The sequence below is a fragment of the Pezoporus wallicus genome, unplaced genomic scaffold (genome assembly GCF_028554395.1).
Source record: "Pezoporus wallicus isolate ANWC-B61680 ecotype Strahan unplaced genomic scaffold, APGP_CSIRO_Pwel_v1 scaffold_7736, whole genome shotgun sequence".
Taxonomy (NCBI): Eukaryota; Metazoa; Chordata; class Aves; order Psittaciformes; family Psittacidae; genus Pezoporus; species Pezoporus wallicus.
The window spans coordinates 1626520-1646264 of NW_026636574.1; the positions used below are offsets into that span (position 1 = coordinate 1626520).

At 45.5% G+C, this 19745-nt stretch overlaps 2 long non-coding RNA genes across 2 annotated transcripts; both read right to left on the bottom strand.

Moving 5' to 3' along the window:
* Positions 1-1147: 1147 nt before the first annotated feature.
* On the bottom strand, positions 1148-10942 carry LOC130594677 (uncharacterized). The gene is made up of 4 exons (XR_008971137.1): positions 10886-10942; positions 7869-7967; positions 2470-2647; positions 1148-2065 (listed from the first exon to the last, which is right to left on the bottom strand). It is a non-coding gene; the product is annotated as an uncharacterized LOC130594677 (long non-coding RNA).
* Positions 10943-10959: 17 nt separating this feature from the next.
* Positions 10960-14697, bottom strand: LOC130594681 (uncharacterized). Its single transcript, XR_008971140.1, has 3 exons — positions 12889-14697; positions 11924-12074; positions 10960-11039 (listed from the first exon to the last, which is right to left on the bottom strand). It is a non-coding gene; the product is annotated as an uncharacterized LOC130594681 (long non-coding RNA).
* Positions 14698-19745: the final 5048 nt, after the last annotated feature.

Consider the following 19745-nt stretch of genomic DNA (forward strand, 5'->3'; position numbering starts at 1 on the left):
CTGAAACTTTGACATGCAGACTGTCACTTCAGGAAAGAATTATTATTATTCCCAGAAAATTAAATAAATCAGGTCAAACTTTATGACCAGCTTACCCACCCACCGTGCATCAAACTCCCAGTTCCTTTCCTATTAGCTGCTTCCGAACACCTTTCATTTTAAACATATACCTAATGGAAATCTCCTCTTAAACCTCCCCTCTAAATCTTTGTTTCACAGAGAACAGGGTAATTCAAGCTAAGGAACTCAATATAAGAAACCCAAACTGCACCAAACCCCAACAATAAGAAACCATAAGCATCTGTTGTTACTACAGCAGAGCAGCACAAAAGGTAAAGCCATCAGCACAGACTCCTTACCAGCAACCTCAATCCCATTTCTTCCCAGCCCTCCAGCAACAGCCACAGCAATTAACTCACAAAGTCACCTCACAACTTTCCAGGTTCAACAAGAGACCCAGCATCTGATTTAATCAACTCTAGGCTACACATAGCAATGATTTATTGCACTTCTGTATCTCATGCAATGAACTCCTGCCCCCATGCCCTGATACACAGCACATATATCTATTTTTTTCCATATTGGTATTTCTCTTACCTTTCTTGCCCAAAGGAGAAACACTACTACAAGCTGCTCCTGAATAAGCCTCAAGTGAATCTGCATTTCTTCTTTCGAGAACATCATCCCAGCAAGAAACTCCAAAGCAGGAAAACCCTCCACCCAGAGCTGCAGCTATCAACAAGCCTTTAAAGCCAGGCCCACTGCCAATCCTGGGCACCTGCTGGACCTCTCCAAATGGTAAAGGACCTGGTGATTCGTTCCAGCTGGGCTCATTACTGCTAAGGACACGCAGCTGGGAACCTCTCCTTAACTCTAGTTTAACTCTTTCCTTGCAAAGCTTAGGGTGCTATCTCCTCTCCTTCTCCCTCCAGGGAAGTGGTGGATTCCCCAGTGTTGGACAGGGTGCTGGACATCTTTTAGGTGGTGCTGTGCCTAGAAAGGTTAAACCAGATGATTTTTGAGGTCCCCGAGATTCTAGAATTCTCTGTGGGGTGCTCAGGCTGTTAACACCATGGCAATGGTATCTATCATTTCATGGACCATGAGCAGCATTCCAAGCCCCTGCTCTGTCCAGAGCATCCTGCCATCCAGCTCCTGCTCCCCACTCTGTAGAGGAACTAGCCAGACTCCTTAGTGATTGTGAATAATGTTTTACTGGATTCACCAGCATTTTAATGCCTCTAATTACGGCCTGTTTGAACCAGATTAAATAAAAGCCCCCATGCTCCAATTTTCCTCACTCCTGCAGCCTGTTTCCACCTGATTTAGGCTGCTCAAGGAGTCAGGGAGGTTTTTTATGCATACATTACACTCGGCTATGACATCCAGCAAAAATAATAACAACATCTGACAAAGTTTGTTGTATTAAATAGAAGGTTGAGGATTCTTTTAACCTGCAGTACATGCAGGAACCAGCTGCACAGAAACATCAGACAATAGCACAGACGCCGGGAAATAATTTGCTATTCATTTAGCTGTCAGGTGTACTTTTGCACAGGAGTTCTAGCACAATTCAGCTTTAATAAATAGATGCTTAAAATACACTTTGTACTATAGAACTGTCTCCTCGCATTAAACTTTAAAACTCAATCAATAAGCCAAGAAAACTCAACCCAACAGCAGGCTGGTTTCCTATTATTGGGCCTTTTTGCCCAACTACATTAACTGCAAAGTATGTGCAATATAATAATCCTCTAGTATGAATATTGCATTGCTGGGATCCATTAACATTTTAGACAGGCTGTAATTAGGCACAATGCAACCACGTGGGGTTTGGAGTTTAGGCTCGTATCCAAAAATCCCAGGGTGAGATTTTTTACCTAATTCCAGAGTTTTGGTGTTAAAGGACCTGCACAAAGTCTGCGTCCCTGAGGGCGAGCCCTGCCCTGCTCCAAGCACTGGGACAGGCTGCTTCATCCTGGCTGGGAGAACCACCTCAAACCCCTCAGCAGATGGTGCGTCCTGGGGTGAGAGCTGGAGGTCAAAGCCATGTCTGCGGCAGAACCTGCAAAACAATTAAGGGACAGGATACAAACCATGCATGGAATTGCTGCCAAATAATGATTAAATCCCTGCCAGGGATCAATGCCCAATCGGGTTCTCCATCCAAGATGGGCAAGGAAAATTTGGGCTTCTTTAATTCAACTTTCAGACACCCTTTCAGGAAAACTGGGGGGTTTCCAACATTTTCTTTCCATAAACTAAGAATTTGGCTGGAGCTGAGTGCTGAAAGCTGGGAAGGGTTGGATGAGCAGGCCATGTGTAAACCGCAGAGCCCTTACTCCATCATAATGCTTGGATTTCATGATCTTAAAGGTCTTTTCCAACTTGGTTGATTCTATGCTTAATGTCTGGGCTCCAGCAGTTGGCTGCAGGCTTTACCACAGGTAAAATCAGATCCATGCTCACTACTAACACTTTGCAGCTATGTGGTTGTTTGGAAACTTCTTCCATCTTTTCACTGCTGGGATTAAGATCTTGACTGCTTTGGAATTGTTTTTCCCCCTCTCTCTGAGCTAATCTCTCACTAGATGTTGGTCCTGCAGCTGAGCACTAACCACGGGCACTTAGATTTATGTAGCTGCACCTGCAGAAGACATCAAGGTGAGATGAGCTGCTCGCTGAATTTGTCATGGCAAACTTCAGCTTTGCCTGGTCTGGCTGGGCTTTTTTCCTTCTCCAAACAATCGGGGACGCAGCACAGAGCCCAGGGAGAGATAAATGTCCTTTTCTGATGGGAACAATATTGCAAGGACACAGCTTTCAAAACACTGTCCTGCTCGCCACGGAGGTTTCTGACTGATGTGTCATGTATTATCCACTGCTGCAAAATCTAAGTGAGGTGGATGAGTTAGAGATCTGATTATAGAATTCCTGTGACCCTAAGTCAGTACTGAAAATGTCTATCTTTGTATTATCTAAATTCTCTTTCTGTATTCTTTCCCTAGTGTTGTGTAGATAAATCAATAAGAGACATCATAACTCTGCTATCCCCCTCTTGGGCAGGTTCTTCCCCTTTTCAGTTAACACCAGTGGAAGGTGAAGCACTGGAGAGAGCCTGATGTATGGCTCTGCTCTCAACTCCATCCCCAGGAGCTCTGTGGCTTGGGTCTGAGGACTGAAAGCACAAGCCCCAGCTTCATATTACATGATAACCTTGTAGAAGGATATTCTGGAGCCCCCCAAACAAGAAGGACACGGACCTGCTCAAGCAAGTCTAGAGGCAGCCATGAAAAGGCTCCAAGGGCCAGAGCCCCTCTGCTCTGGGGACAGGCTGAGAGAGCTGGGCTTGTTCAGCCTGGAGAAGAGAAGGCTCCTTAAGGGGAGACCTGAGAGCAGCTCCAGTGCCTAAAGGGGCTGCAGGAAAGCTGGAGAGGGGCTTGGGACAAGGGCCTGTAGGGACAGGCCAAGGGGAATGGCTTGAACCTGCCAGAGGGGAGACTGAGATGAGCTCTTAGGCAGAAGCTCTTCCCTGTGAGGGTGCTGAGGCGCTGGCACAGGGTGCCCAGAGAAGCTGTGGCTGCCCCATCCCTGGCAGTGTTCAAGGCCAGGTTGGACACAGGGGCTTGGAGCAAGCTGCTCCAGTGGAAGGGGTCCCTGCTCGTGGCAGGGGGTGGAACTTGGATAAGCTTTAAGCTCCCTTCCATCCCAGACCAGTCTGTGGTTCTATGATAAGGTGTACTTGAGAAATGCACTCTGAATGCCATGGAGGAAATCAGCGTCCAGCCCTAGAAAGAGCTCAAAAGCTCCAAACAGATCACAAAGCACGTGAACTCTTTTCTGTAACAATAAACACAGCTCCGGGAGCTCTCTTGCTTAACATCACTTCTGGCTGGAGTGGTGGAAAAAAACCCACCCGTGAACTTTGATGTCAAGTCTGCCAAGAGCTGTGTTGGTGTTTATCCTCTCCCTGCCTCAATGACACATTGTTAACGGAGTATTTTCAGAGTCTATGTCTTGTGTATGCACAGGGCCGGGTCTATTTGGAGTGGAAAGATAGATGGATAAACAGTGCAAGCACAGCCCAGCTCTGCATGCAGCAGAGATGTATTGTGTGGGGAGGGAGCAGCCCCAGCAGATCCCAGTTCACACAGCTTTTCTGCAGGAAGCGGATGGATGACTACCGAGTCAGTAATGCACTCACAGGGCTGGTTTTAGCCTGCCTTACCCTGGTGTAAATCTGGAATTAAAACTCTTGTCTTCAGTGCAATTGATCTCTTCCTGACATCTCCTCCTCCAAATACTAATACTGGTAACGTATTGTTGTATTCTGTCCAAAATCACCAAATTCCTTTCTCTGCGTATTTATTCTTGCAGTCACTGTGAATTAATTACTTTTTTCTCTCAAAAACTCTCCCGAGGAGATGTTCCAGCACCTCCAGTGCCCCCATCCCCTCTTGCTGGGCATGCAGGTTTTAGCTCACCAGGCTCTGGTTCCAGTGCACCTCATGTCATGGGTGCCACCAGCCTTTTAATCTGTTACATGGGGACGATGCATCATGGGGCTGCTGTTTGTACCTTCCTTTGGGTGAGCTGTGCATCCCCATGCTGAGGAGATTCCACACTTAGAGCTTATCACTTGCATAGGCCCAGCATGGTGGTAAAGGCCAGAAATCTTTTTGATTTTAAATAGATGAGTCTGAGCTTTTCCAATGTTCTTGCAACCTTAAAACTGACTGCAGCAACCTACTGTCATCTACCTGATTGAACAGTCACCCGCGTTTTTCAGGTGGTACCTTATGGACATCTGAAGTTCTTTTTGCCACTTTCATGCAGGTTTGCTATTTCAGTAACTTTTTGTCATTACTTAGTCTTTTTTAATGGAGTTCATTTGCTTTGATCCTCACAAGTTTTTTCTCCCAGTTCCTCTGACAATTTTTTAAAGGAAATCATGGTACCTTTGAACAGCCTTTCCAAGCATCCGTGCTCCACAGCAGGGCTAAGTGAGGCTCCTTCCAAACCTTTAAGAATTGTAAATGTGACCCTGCTAAGAAAATGCTGAAAGTGTCACCCCTTATAACATATCAGACAGAAAAAGTCTGTAATTTATAAGGCTAAGTACAAAGAGATGGTTTTGAGCTAATTAAGTGGAAGAAGAACATAACTAATTAACTGGAGAGACACGGAAGGAAACAGGAGGTTGTAGCAAAGCCCTGTGACTTTGGATGCTCTTTTTTAATCTCAGGGATGGACTGCTGGGGATCGAGCTCTGCCAGGGGTCGGTGTGTGACCCTTCCCTGATACCTCCAAAACTGAAGCTGCTCTTTTAGCAGTACATGACCAGGCCCCAGGCTGTAGACTCCGGGACATTGCCCAGTGAAGCTGTGGCTGCCCCATCCCTGGCAGTGTTTCAAGGCCAGGCTGGAAAGGGCTTAGAGGAGCAAGCTGCTCCAGTGGAAGGTTTCCCTGCCCATGGCAGGGGTTGGAACTGGAGGAGCTTTTAGATCCCTTTGACCCAAACCAGTCTGGGATTCTATGAAATAAGTAACCTGATGAGACCTACAAAATTACTCACAACAAATGACACTGTTTAATGGAGAAAATGGTACCTGCTATGGCAGTGCTGTGACCTAGAAAAGAAGCCATTCAATCAAAAGCTACCAAGGTATTTAGGAATTTTCCAGGCAGATACAGTTTCTTGCTGGATTCCTCAAGCTGGCTAGAGCTGATAAAAGGACAGCAGAAAACTCTGTGCAGGGAAACCCCCTTGTCCTAAGGAAGGATTCATTTCCTGTGTTGCTGACAGCGTTTATATTTGCTTGGCACTACTACAGCATGCACCATGGGTGCAGCCTTCACACTCCCATGGTTTTTAATGCTGTTCTTTAGATGATCCTGAGTGACTCTAAGACCCGAGTAACATGCTCCCAGTGCAGCTCCAGGCCTCCAGGCACTGCCTGTCCTAGGAAAAACTCCAAATCTCAGCAAACCCTCTGAACTTCGGGCTTCTGTTTGGTTTCAGGACCAGCTTGGCCAGGCAGCACGTCAGTTAAATCCCTGCTTCCTTGGAATTGCTCTGTCAGTGCGATGTGCCGGAGCATTACACTTCCCAATTCCGAGCTGAGCTCAACCCTAATCGGAATGTCTCACATCCAGTCTATAGGAACGACTCTATAATGTGCTGTCCAGCACATGCACTGGATGTCAGGTGCCATAAAAGTAAGAGAAAACAATCTGCAGCACAACCACAGCTCATTATTTTATGCCTGCTGCTGCAATTATTTTCTCTGTAACACAGGCAAAGGCTTCCATAAATTACACAGTCATCACCCATCTGATCTGCTGCTGAGTCTGCTCGGGACCGGTTTCCAGTCCCAAACTGTCAGACAGCAGAGGGCTGAAATTTAATGTTTGCAGACATATCCCGAGATGCCTGGAGCAAAGCTGAGCAGAAAGGTTGCTTGTTTAGAAACTGCTCTGTAGTTCCTCCAAGGATACCACTGCATTAATATCTTAACCATGAGGAGGAGTGTGCTTCATTTTGCTCGACTTCTTAAACTGCATTTGCTGCTGAAGGATTCTTCCAAGGGAGGCACAGCCCAAGGTGCCTCTGGGGCAGAAAGGACGCCCGTCAATCCCCAGGACAGGTTTTTTGAGGGGGGATCTTAGATTTAACCAGGTTGGAAAAGACCTCTAAGCTCATCCAGTCCAAGCATTCCCCAGCACTGCCAAGGCCACCACTAACCTATGGCACCGAGGGCCTCTTCTACACGGTGTGTGAACACCTCCAGGGACTGTGACTCCAGCACTGCCCTGGGCAGCCTGCTCCACTGCCGGAGCACCCGCTGGGACAGGAATTGTTCCTAATACCCAGTCCTCACAGATGTCTGAGAGAACTCTCTGGGAAGGGACACAACAAACAAACCTGGACTGAGAGAGTGCTGGCAATTTCCCCATTTCACAGCAAGAAGGAAAAGCAGCGCAGCAGCTCCCTGGGGAGGAAGAGGGAGATTTTCTCCTCTGGCAGTGTGTTTTTGCTGGTGCCACCACCCCTGGCCTCTCCCATCAGCCGGGCTCTTTTCTGGCTGCTAATGAGAGGCCAGGCAGAGCTGGTGGCTGTGCTGTGATCTCATCAGCTGCCCTCCTTTGGCACGCGCGACCTCATTGTCATCTACTCTGACATCTTTCTTTCTATTAGTATCCAAGGCCAGCAACAATTTGTCCAGGTTCTCTGCCTCTTCCTTTGTATTCCCCCAGCAGAGCAAAGTGAATCATAAAGATCACCCAAATTAGAGCAGGGAAAAGACCTTTTAGGCCGTTCCAGTCTTCCCTCAGGGGTGAACGGCGACAGGATTCCCACAGTATGTTTTCTAGTGCTTTAATCAGTTCAATTTTCATCCTGTGGGTCACAGAGGATTAGACAAGGGGAAGGTCTGGGGAATCAGCTCATCCTCTGGTTTTATCAGCAAAATTTTGTTCAGGGCTAAACCAGCAGGAAACTGAGCATTTTGCTGAATGCTTGATAATTCAGAGTTCATATGCCAGGGAGATAGCAAAGAGGTGGCCTGAATCCAAAACACTTGTTTTAGTCTGATATTATGGCTTCTATTAACAAGGTGTCCTGGTTTCGGGGCTGATCATTACACACGTTTCCTGCAACGTTCAATGTGACCATCAACACGTGGTGCCCCTGCAAGGCTGGCAGCTGTCCCCATCCCAGAGAAGTCATTAAAATCACTACAAGACGGGCTATGGGTAACTTTGCAAAAGATAGCTAAAGGATTTAGAACCTAATTTCTCTGTCTGTCAAAACCATGCAGTATCTGTCACTCATGAGCATGGAATGTGCTCTGTGTTGACATTCTTACCAGCAGTGAGTTAACAATCCCACTGGCTTCAGAGGGAGCAGGTTTGGTCCAGGCTGGACAACATCCTCAGCAGCTCCTGGGATGATCAGTCCTGGAGTCCTAGGAGTTAGAGCAGGTTATCAAAACACTTTCCAAAGCCCAGCCTAAACTGTGCGTTAAAGAAAAGGTACTATTAGAAATGCCTAATAAGAAAAAGCAAGCAACATGGACACACCAGTGCACCAAAGGGTTGGATGCAAAGTTCACTGAAGATCACACTAATTCATCTCCTGGTTTGAATAAGCCTTTGTTTGACTCCTAAACTTCAGGACCGCATAGATACTGGTAGTGGGAATTGCGTAGCTGCATAAGCCAGAGGAAGACCAGTTTCACAGACTCACAGAATCATAGTTTCCTACCCCAAAATGGTGCGGGAGGTGAAGGTGGCAGCAGGGAGAAGCTGTGCCTTGTGCCTGCTCAGCTGATCAGCAAGGCACAAAGCAGTGCTGAGCTTTGGATGTGACAAGTATCAACACACACTAACAAGGGTTTATGAGTCCAGATGATAAACAATAATGAGAACAGCTGCATCCCAAATGATTCCTTCTTCTGCGAGAGAATACAGGAGATTTCAGCTTATTCAAGTAACATTAGCTTGGGGCAGGGTTAGATTGTTCTGTATTTTGACCTGATTTTGTAATTATCACTGCTTCATAGAAAGATGTGTTGTTTAAATATCCTCTAATTTGCTTTCAGAGATCATAAACCCCTCTTTATTATCTGCTGCGCTGTACCACAGACAGATAATGACTGACTTTTGCCTTCTTCACTTGGAGAAGTGCATTTAATTTGCTGAAATAATGGAAGCGTTTGTTCATCTTTAATACTATTTTCTGTGCTTCATTCCCTTTTACCTAACAAAACCAGCCTCCTTTGGAGGTCCACTCTGTGTGATTGCTCCTAATGCAGATACTGTAAACAGCTGAGAGCGCTGATGTGTTAGATATGCATCAAAAAACGTGGTACAAAACCGCTGCCAGAGAATCCCCCAACAATGCCTCGTCTCAGGTTTAATCTGTTCCGTTTAATGCATGCAGAGCTAGCAAGACTTTGACCAAATCACTTGTAATTAAGGCATTTGTTGTTACAGAACAAGGGCGTGTGAGGCCAGCAGCATGGATGTATTCAGCAGAATGGGTGCTACACCAGGAGCTCTCCCTCAAGCACCTTTGCTGATTGAAGGGAAAACCTTTCCCAGCCCAGCTAAAAGAGCTCAAGTACTTAAACCGGGGATCACTCAGGTTCTTCCCAGCTACAGCAGAAACCCTCCATTTACACCACATGGACGGTTATTCCCATAAAAGAGGGCTTGACTGCATCACTCCGAGCAGATTTTAGCTTTGGCATTATGCATGCACAGCACTTTTTCCTGGATATTTTGCAAAGCTTTTAAAAATATGAAATAGTTACTGCTTGTGCCTTCTCAAATGTATCAATTATTTTTAATTTCTCAAAACTGCTACAGTAGCATACTAGTAAAGGAGAAATGAGAAGAGGTTTTTTCCTCCAGAGTAGAGTTTAAGCATCCCCAGACATATTCAGATGGGGGTGGAAAATGTAACAGTAGCTTGTTCCCGACATATTTTCATCTGGTTTTAAGGCAGTTTCTGTTTATATATTCTATTCTATGGCTAATTATTCATTCTCTCTCAGGCACTTTGAGATGCATTGTATATTTTATTATTATTTGTATTGGAGCATGATTTTAATCATTCTGCAAACACACAGCAAGAGCCAGGTTTGAAGCCTTAGCAAGCACTGGGCAGCAGTGGCTCTGGGCTGCTCCTAAGAGAACCATACAACTCCAGACTTGTTTGGGTTAGAAGATGATACCCTAAAGCTCCTCCAGCTGCAACCCGTGTGTCCAACAGGGAAGGGACCCCTTCCACTGGAGCAGCTTGCTCCAAGCCCCTGTGTCCAACCTGGCCTTGAACACTGCCAGGGATGGGGCAGCCACAGCTTCTCTGGGCACCCTGTGCCAGCGCCTCAGCACCCTCACAGGGAAGAGCTTCTGCCTAACAGCTCATCCCAGTCTCCCCTGGGGCAGGTTAAAGCCATTCCCCTTGGCCTGTCCCTACAGGCCCTTGTCCCAAGCCCCTCTCCAGGTTTCCTGGAGCCCCTTTAGGCACTGGAGCTGCTCTAAAGTCTCCCCTTAAGGAGCCTTCTCCAGGCTGAACAAGCCCAGCTCTCTCAGCCTGGGTCTATAAGAACACCCTTCTGCATTAAGATTTCACACTGAAATGTTGAACAAATGCACATCAAAGCTGACTCAACAACTTCCTATAGAAAACCCTTCAGGAAGGAACCCTGCTCCTAAACAAATGGTTTTGCCATGTTTTCCCTGAGCACAGGGAAGTTGCCTCCCTGAGAGTCCTGCCAGACTCCTGTTTCAAACCATGCTACAGGCCATATTGGAAGCAATCACAGCATGGCTCAGCTGCTGGGCTCCTTGTTGTGTGAAAACACAGGATGGAGGAAGCTGCCATTTTTACAACAGAAACCATAATGATGCTGGAACATTCATTTGCTTGTTAAAGAGAAATCTGAATGGGAAACTTTAAGGATGTGAGGAAGAAAATCAGATTCTCTTGTTAAACTCCATTCCAAGAGAACTCTATGCATACGCTGGACAGCACGTTAAGCATCAAAGACTCATCAGTGATTCACAGACAACTTTTTTCTCAGTGACATGAATTATTTGCATGCGAAAAGATGTGAAGATATCTTAGATGAAGACAAAGGGAGAATATTTTTCTGTCCTTTGGAAACAGTGTATAAATAAACCTGAAGCTTAAAGGCCATTCAGAAAATAACTGCAACCTTACGTTTAGTTTTCATTATGCTAACGCCACAAAAATAGAATCTAGTCCCTCAAATTCAACTTGGAATTGCAAATAGGTTGATGTGTTTTCAACTAAGCTAAAGGAAAATGAATATATATATATATATAATGCAAGCTGGTTTAGATGTTTTCTTACCAATTCCTTTGCCCATGTGCCTGCAGGACAGAGCACGAGCCTCCTTGCTTGGGTGGAATCTGCTGTTAGCCCCCGGACACAGGTCAGGCTGCCCTTGGTGCTGCTCATCGCTTCTTGACTCCCAGGTTCTGATCACCTCTTCATGTGAGTTCAGCTAAAAGCAACACCAGTGGAATAGTAACATTATTGTTCCTAATAATCCTCTTTCTGAGGAAGGATCTTGACAGGTTAATTAGGCATGACATTAATAAATTAAGCCTGACTTCACACCAGCATTAAAGTATTTACTTAGCAATACATCACAAATAGGAACGCTGAGGCAAAGAGAGCTAATCTACTTCCATTTACACACTCCTCATTCCAGAATAATTCCTTTGCACTTACTAATGTGCTTTGGAAGAGCATACAGCAAGCATGTATCAGATTTTGAAGCCTTTAACCTCATATTGAAGGCAAGTGAACACAAGCAAAATGCATTTCCATGGGATTTAGCACACAAGGGAGGCACAGAGCAGCGTGTGGATACTGGGGTTGAAGTTTTGCTTATTCCTTCCACCCGTCAGCTATGCCCAGGCCATTCTCCCTGCTTCCCAGCACCTTGTTTTCTCCTCCCACCCTTGTCACGCAGTTGTGGATGCTCGCAAGCTGCTCTGTTCTCTGTTTGCCCAGAGCTTCGATCTCAGAGGTGGATCCTAACAATTACTGTAATACAAACAATAACTCTAGGATGCTAATGAAGGATACAATTAAAGGCACTCAGGTATTTACTCCTGGAAACACACTCACAAATCCCATCAACCAGTGCGGATGAGTGGAGGACCATTCGGACCGCATCCCAAGTCCAGCTCTGCAGCAGTGGATGCTCAGGAATGGTGGGGAGGGCTCCTCCTGCCTGGCCACAGCCAAGCTCAGCAAACTAATACCAATTATCAGTATTTAATTCATTAACTGACATTTAGAGGACAGTAGAGTAGGAAGATGGCAAGTAAGTATCAAATACAAAGGTACTTAGAGTTATACATCAGAGACACCTCATACCATTAATTGTGGATACTGCGGTTGTGCCACTATCGATCAATCACCAAACGTCCCCCTCTCCCTTTCTCTGTCATCCATCACTGGGGGTTTCCAACTATATATCCATCACCACACATTCCTCAGGACTGTCCATCATGCTGCTGTCTGAGGACTAAACCATATGGGAGGAGGCACAGTGTGAACTCTGGAGTGGGCAGATAAACCCCCGTGGTATCGATCCTCCCCTTCTCCTTTGCTTAGGAAGTGCAGGGTAATCTTTAGAGGGCAATTTCTCTCTAACAGTCTTATTCTTCCCTTCACCAGCCACCATCCCTCCTCCCACCCATGAGTTATTAGGCGACATAACATTCACTTTGGTGAATATTCAAACTGAGTGGCTTAAAATTGAAATGCTTACATGGTCATGAACCCAGGCTGCAGTTAAAAATAAATCCCTTTATCTGTGCTGCATTCTCAAGTCTGCAGTTTCCATGAAAAGTCCTTTAAAATACTCTGGACTCTGAGTCTGAACAAGATCAAATGTGACTTTTTAAAAATAGGATGCTTGGTCCTCTCCACTTTCCTCCTTGGGTCGACAATGGGAGATAAATTTGCTCTGCAGGAACCTTTTGTGGGCTGTGCTGCTGAGGCAATTTGCAGTTTGCTGTGGAAAAGGCATCTTACGCTACATTTATCACCCCCTGCCGCTGGCTACAATTCAACCCACTTGGAGCCACTGAGCAGAGGTGCCGAGCAGAGCTCCTGCATTATTATTCTACATAATAATGGGTGTTCAGGGAAGCAGGAGACAAATATAGAGTATATTCCAGAAAGGCTCAGCTGGGGAAGGGAGGTAAAAGGGTTAGGGGGTAGGCAGCAGGGAGGGAAGGCAGAAGAGAAGAAGGTTAGCAGAAAAAAACCCAAATATACTTGTTCACCAAATGAGACCTTTCTCTTGCAGTGTTAGAGAAATGCTTCTGCCTCACCTTGGGATGCTGGATGTCACTGTCCTACAGTGGTGCTGCCTGTGTGGACACAACCATCCTCAGCCGAGCATCTTCAGTCACAGAGGTATTGCCTGTACTCTTCCCAGGGGACCCTGGAAGCTCCCTTGGCCAGTTCCAACCTCACATAGCACAGAAGAAGGAATAGAGCTCAGCCAGATGCCACAGTGACTGCTTCAAGTAAGGACTTGAACAGGAGATAACAGCTACTTGTCAAGTAGAGGTCAAGGCACTGAGAAGTTAATTAAGCAGCCTACAGGCATACTGCAAGTCATAGAACCATGGAATGGTTTGGGATGGAAGGGACCTTAAGATCATGTAGTCCCAACCATCTGCCATGGGCAGGGACATCTTCCACTAGACCAGGTTGCCCAAGGCCTTGGAATTCAGCCCTCTACCATCCACATATGGATGTATTTCCTCTACCACAAAACTAAAAGCCAGCTAACATATTCCATAAAAACAGAAGAACAAGCTACATAACATATTGTAAGCAGCCAGAGATGATCAGAGGACAGTGCTGTACTTTTATATGGTGATTTTTTAAGATTCAAAATCAAAAGAGGGATAACTTTTTACCAAGTAGAGCCTACAGCAGATAAACCTTTATCTTGCCATCCTATACACCTGAAACCCAGAGCTCTGTTGAAAATCTTTGGGAATTATTTTGGGTAGCAAATGTCTGGTGAGGAGACGTTCCGAGAATGCCAATTGTAGGAGTTTTTCTCATATACCTAAAAACCTGACATTCCTCTCATGTTCCAGGATTCACATCTGTGAGGATTTTCTGTTTTGAATACAAGAATGAAACACAACCTCCCCTCTGAAGATGCGGGGTTTGATCCTTCCATTGCTTCATCTTTGGTCGTTGCCAGTTTTGATCCTTCGATTGCTTCATCTTCGGTCGTTGCCAGCGTCCCTGTCTGACACTTGTCATTACCATTCCTCTGCACAGGTATCCCCTTCCCCCACTGTCAGCTTTTTACAGTTATCTTGATGCCAAGTTTGCTTTTCCAGAGCAAGCTGGGTAGTCAGATCTTTGAAAGAAAACTTTCAGCTGGGTATTTGTATGCAGCCCCTCCACAGAAATGCAGATTTAAGGAGACAGCCATATGCATGCATGAAGGGAGCAGATGTTGTACAATCAAGGGTAATTTAAAAGCGAGGGGAAGGTGACAGAAGGACAACATGAATCCAAAGTCAAGGCTTTTTTTTTTTTTGTTGTTGCTGATACAAACACAAAAACTATGTTCTACTTTGCACCTTCAAGTCCCTTGCTGAAAACACTGGTTGTCTTCTGGGCCACTGCCACCAGATGCCACTTCTCTTTCTAGAAGCTGTGATTTCAGACCTGGCTGTCAACAGGGAATTCATCCTACACATCTTTCCTTTCATCCTCCAGCCTCTTCGGAAGATGCAGTATTCTCTGCTTTTGAGCCATGAAGACTCCTGGCACATACAGTGCAAGGGGATCACATCACCATGTCTAGCAGTGGATGCAAATAGGAATCAGCCACACTGTAATCCATCACCCAGTCCATTTAAGTCTATATTTGTTTTCTCCTTCCTCTAAAAAGTATGAGCACAGTCATGTCCTTTAGAAAGACAATCTTACAGAGGAGCCTGGGGGATGCTGCTGTGCTTCAGAGTTTGCTGCAGGGACCAGCCTTCCACCAGCAGCACCATTAATGCTGCTCCCCTGCAGATGCAATGTGGGATGTGGTTAAGCCATGAACAGCCCTGCAGCCATGCCAGGGCACAGGGAAAAGCAGAACTCACTGAGAATGGCTGTGCCTTACTTGCCTTGGCCAGAAAAAAGCAGAGCTAGAACAATCTCCTGTGAAATCCAGAGGGGATGAGCACAGCAGGTCAGGACAGGTGAGGGGCAGAGCTTTGTGGGGCTACAGATCCAGAAAGCCAAGGAAGCAGTTAGGACTTTGTCTCCCCAATCTACTTTTAGGGCTGTCAGCCTTTCTATTCCATAAGGATCAAATTTTGCCTTCCTTCCACAAAAAGGGATTGCAAAAGAAAAATAAAAGTCATTTTTTTGTAATTCAATGCAATACTAATCAATTGTGACAAGATCTAGAGAATATTTTCACGGTGCCAATTACTTAAAGGGCAAAAATGCCATAGTACCATAAAAGTAATAGCACTGACAGCTCTCTAGGACATTGTGGAACAACGTACTAAATGTTGTTCAACTTGTTCAATGAAATAAAGTATTGGGTCATTAACCTTACCAATGTCAATGTGTTGTCACTATCAAATTCAACTAAATGAGTGTCCAAGGTAATAGTGAGGAGCACACTTCCCACTAAGGAATGCATTAATACATTACTGGCTGCTAATGAAGAGAAACTGTAATGCAGCGTGAGGAACTTGGAGAAGAGCTCTGCAAGTGCATTAAGGGGAGCGGGTCAGCCTGGGTGGGACAGACAGAACCCTGTGGGTATGGGTGGGTGTGCACAGGCAGATTCATGCACTCACACATGCACGTTTACAACCCATGAAATGACTAGATGGAAAATTTATGAAAGCAAACTCCCAAGCCATAAAAATGCACTATAGAAGCAAATGTTTGCAAATTTCTTTTGGAGCACCTTCCACTAGAGCAGCTTGCTCCAAGCCCTGTCCAACCTGGCCTTGAACACTGCCAGGGATGGGGCAGCCACAGCTTCTCTGGGCACCCTGTGCCAGCGCCTCAGCACCCTCACAGGGAAGAACTTCCTTATATCCAACCTAAATCTCCCCTGTTTCAGTTTGAATCCATCACCCCTTGTCCTTTCTCTACAGTCCCTGATGAAGAGTCCTTCTCCAGCATCCTCATAGGCTCCCTTCAGACACAGGAAGTTGCTCTGAGGTCTCCACTCAGCTTCTCTTCTCCAGGCTGAACAGCCTCAATGTTCTCAGCCTGTCTTCATGTGAGAGGTGCTCCAGCCCCTCACTGTCCTCCCGGCCTCCAACAGCTCCGTATCTCTGACAAGTTACTTATGAAACTTCTCAGTAAGAGTCACTTCTTTTCCTCTCTCCATCAGCAGTGCTGCAGGGGGGGGGGGGGGCTCTGTTTTCTTGTGTTTCTCAAGAGGAGGATGGCTGCATCATTCCTGCATCATTCCTGCATCCTGTTGAGGTGTACACTCCAGGAGATGGTACATGACAACACAAAGAAATCAATTCAGGTATCGCTGCAGCTCAATAACCTCTTGCAATGACATGTGTTGAAGAGGTTAAAAACATTACCAGGGAGAAGGAATCCTGGTCCAAGGAAAACGTTGGCACTAAGAAAAAAACGATCAAAATATTTGGCCATTGTAACCCTTCAGTATGAACTGAATTTCCAGGTAAAACGAGTGGAAAAGGAATTTTGTCATCCCGATGGTTCATGGGAGGTGGGGTAACAAAAGTGAGTAGCCAATGGTTACCAAGCAGATGTCCTTCAATACGTGCCATCCTATTTCAATTTAATAATGAAACAGAAAATACACAGATTTAAGATATGCAGAGGTGGAAAACCCACCAGGATACAGGGCACTGCTGCCATTCTTCCCGAGCCCATTCCTATGTCATAATTAATAACTTAAATGGAGTAATTTAAAATTGTTAATTCTTTTCACAGAGCCTGCACGAGCTCAGGTGATGTCAGACACGCTGTCACCAGGAAGGTTAAATACTCCTGGTAGCTGCTAATTACCTCATCACCATTACTATCTCATATTAATTCTACCCTAAGAACAGATTTCATTATGACTAACCTGAGTTATTAGAGAATGAGCTGTAAAGAAAACCCCTGTTGCTTGCATTCATTTAAAGGAGAGGGAAAAAACGCCCCTCATAAGAGTATTCCTGCCTAGCATTAGGCAGTCCTGGAGAGCAGGATCCCATCCCGGTGATGTGCAGGCACAGCAGATCCGGGCGCCACTTCTGGCTCTATTTTATTGATTAGTTTGTGAGCACACTCGAAGAGAAACCCTTAAGTCTCTGGCTAGCATAGAAGTGGGACTGAGCGGATCTTGTTGGCCATGTTAGCCTCTTGTCCTCCTCTGCACATGGAGAATTCCCATTGTTCGGACTGCCTCTCAAGCACCCCCTTGACAGTGTCAGAGATGGCTGATAAAATCCATGGCAATGATTTAGCTCTCTTTTCAACATGACCAGAGCAGACATTGTCCCTGGCTTTGGTGGGCCCCCAGTTATGGAAATGATGTGTTTTGCTGATAGCCCTGTCCATCAGCTCCCTCCTGAGCTAATTCAGCAAGTGCCTGCAACACATGCACGGGAGGGAGACTATTCCTCTCTGAGACAGAACATCAGAGTTTTACCATCTACACCTAGAAGTAACCAACATTGTCTTGTGGTGGGAAAATTCTTAATGTTTTTTTTTCATGCAAATAAATCTGTGTCTTGTAACACTTATCTAGGGCAGAAAACAGTTCCAGGCAGTGAGGTCTGGTCTGCACAGGTAGGTGAATGTCTCCTTCCTCTCACCCCACACTGAGGATGGCCAATGGTACATGGCTCAAGACCTTCATCTATTTGAGAGTTGGCAGGAACACTTCCAAAGCAGGTGGATTTTATGGTTGTTTTTAGTGCTGTGCTATTAATCCTTGCATTTGATTCAAACTGTGTATTAGGAGATGGCAGCTACATACTTGCAACCGTTTGAAATGCTAATTGTCAACCAAAGTTTAGAAAGACTATTTCAAAGCAAAGTTGCCACTCTTCGGAGGCTGCACTCTAAATGCAGGAGCTCAGTTATCCGGAGTGTCAAACTTCTGACACCTTTGCTGAGCCATAAAAACAAGGGAGATTAAAGAGTTTTCTGGAGCAGAATCTCATTTTTATGCTCAAGGTTATTTAGTGAATTAGACATTGTGGCCAATCCCAAAGCCAGCACAGTGATCAGGTCAATGCATTTACGGTCCCACCTAACGTGGAGGGAGAGCATACAGGCTGAGGAAACACTTTCATTGTTTTCATGTACTTTTCTGAGCCAAGAATCTGGTTTTAAGCCCTAGAAAACAGGCGCACTGGTGACTCTTTCAGGCTTTCGCCTGTTTTTCTTAGAGACAACAAAGGATTTCATTTATTGTTCCCTTGACTTTCTCTGCTATTAGTGTATGAGAGAGACCATCAGTTTCTTAGAGGGGTCAGACACAGAGTTCTACAGAAGATGAAAGATACAGCATGAAAATGCAGTTTTGGTAGGAATTTGCATTTGCAATTCAACGTTCTTCTGGGAAGCCATGTCTGCTAATTCCCCTAAGAGCAGAGGAACATACCCTCATTCCAGCATGCAATGAGTTTTCCTCGTCCTGCATTAGGAACTGATGTTCTCTGCTCTCTGACAGCGATATGGCTCTGCCTGCCAGCCACCACTCTCGTCACCTTCCAGTACTTTATCTGGAAAAGTAATGGCATAATAGTTTAAGGAAAAATACATACCTATCAGAGAATGTGAAGTGGAAAAGACTTATCTAAAAGATACTGCACAGGGTCTAAGTGCTGCTTAAATCCTGCTTCTATCAAGTACATGATACCAAATATTAACTGACAGCATCCTCCTCTGTTAAGTAAAAATTTACTCATGAGCAACCTTACTGCTTTTGGTGCTATAAGATCTGAGATACTACTGAGAGACTGAGCTTGGAGCAAGCTGCTCTAGTGGAAGGTGCTCCTGCCTGTGGCAGGGGGTTGGAAGTGGATGAGCTTTAAGGTCCCTTCCAACCCAAACCATGCCAGGATTCTATGATTCAGTGCTCCCGAGCAGACTCCTGCAGGGCTCTTCCAGCCCTCCTGCATATTTCTATGCTTCAGTCAAAATCACAATATTCCTATTCTACTTTTGACTCTCGCCCAAGGTTTTCAGCTGAGTACTAGCCAGCTGAATTCCAAGCTTTGGCTCAACTCGATTTTACTTCCTTCAAAGAAGAACATGGCACAATCTGCTAAGAATGCAAAAGAATGTGGCGGGCTCTGTTTTGGATCATTTGCAAGATGAAACACCAGATTTTTGTCACATTCAGGGTACCACGTTACACTCTAGAGCTTCTGAAAATTCAAAAGCAATTCAGGGTCATGCGCCACACGAGTGATCCCATTGCTCATGCTTCAGTTCATCTGGAATTTGTACATTGTATTTCTGCTTAAGACATACATTTTTAGGATGGGCCATTTCATTTCTTTGGTGTCCCTCCGGTGATGAGAGGGTTCCACTTGTCACAGTGACCTCTTCGGAACACACAGCCCTCTGCCATTCCCCTTGCAGAGGTTTTATCCGGGTGGCAGAGCACCTTCTCCTTTCACCCTCAGAGAATGCAGATCATTGATGAAATGGGGATGGAGCTGTCTGCAAGGGCATTGAGGAGCCAGTGTAGGTGTAACCACTGTCTGGCAGTTTGTACCTATGTGAATCAGGCAACAGACCCTGAAGAACCACCACAGAACACAACTGACTTTCAGGGACACTGCTGAAAGAGAAAGCACATCTGCTGCCCACCAGCAGTACCCGGTTCCACTGTACATACCACATACTATGTGCCCTGGTACTCCATCAATGTCAGCAGAAGCTTAATGGGTAACAGCAGAGTAGTTAAGTGTCAGGATTATTAATTAAGGGGTTAATATGCCTGGCTGAACTTTTGTCTCCATTGTTAAGAGGGCTGTAGATGCCAGGATTTGATTATCTGATTAAATGGACATGCTGGGATACACTCAGATTTCTCCCTCAGCAGCTGGGTTACTCCCTGTGACAACAAATCTTCCCCCTTTCCCAAAGCAGTGACATGGGAGCCAAACCCAACACAAATCCAGCCCTTTCAGATGAAACAGAAAAGTTC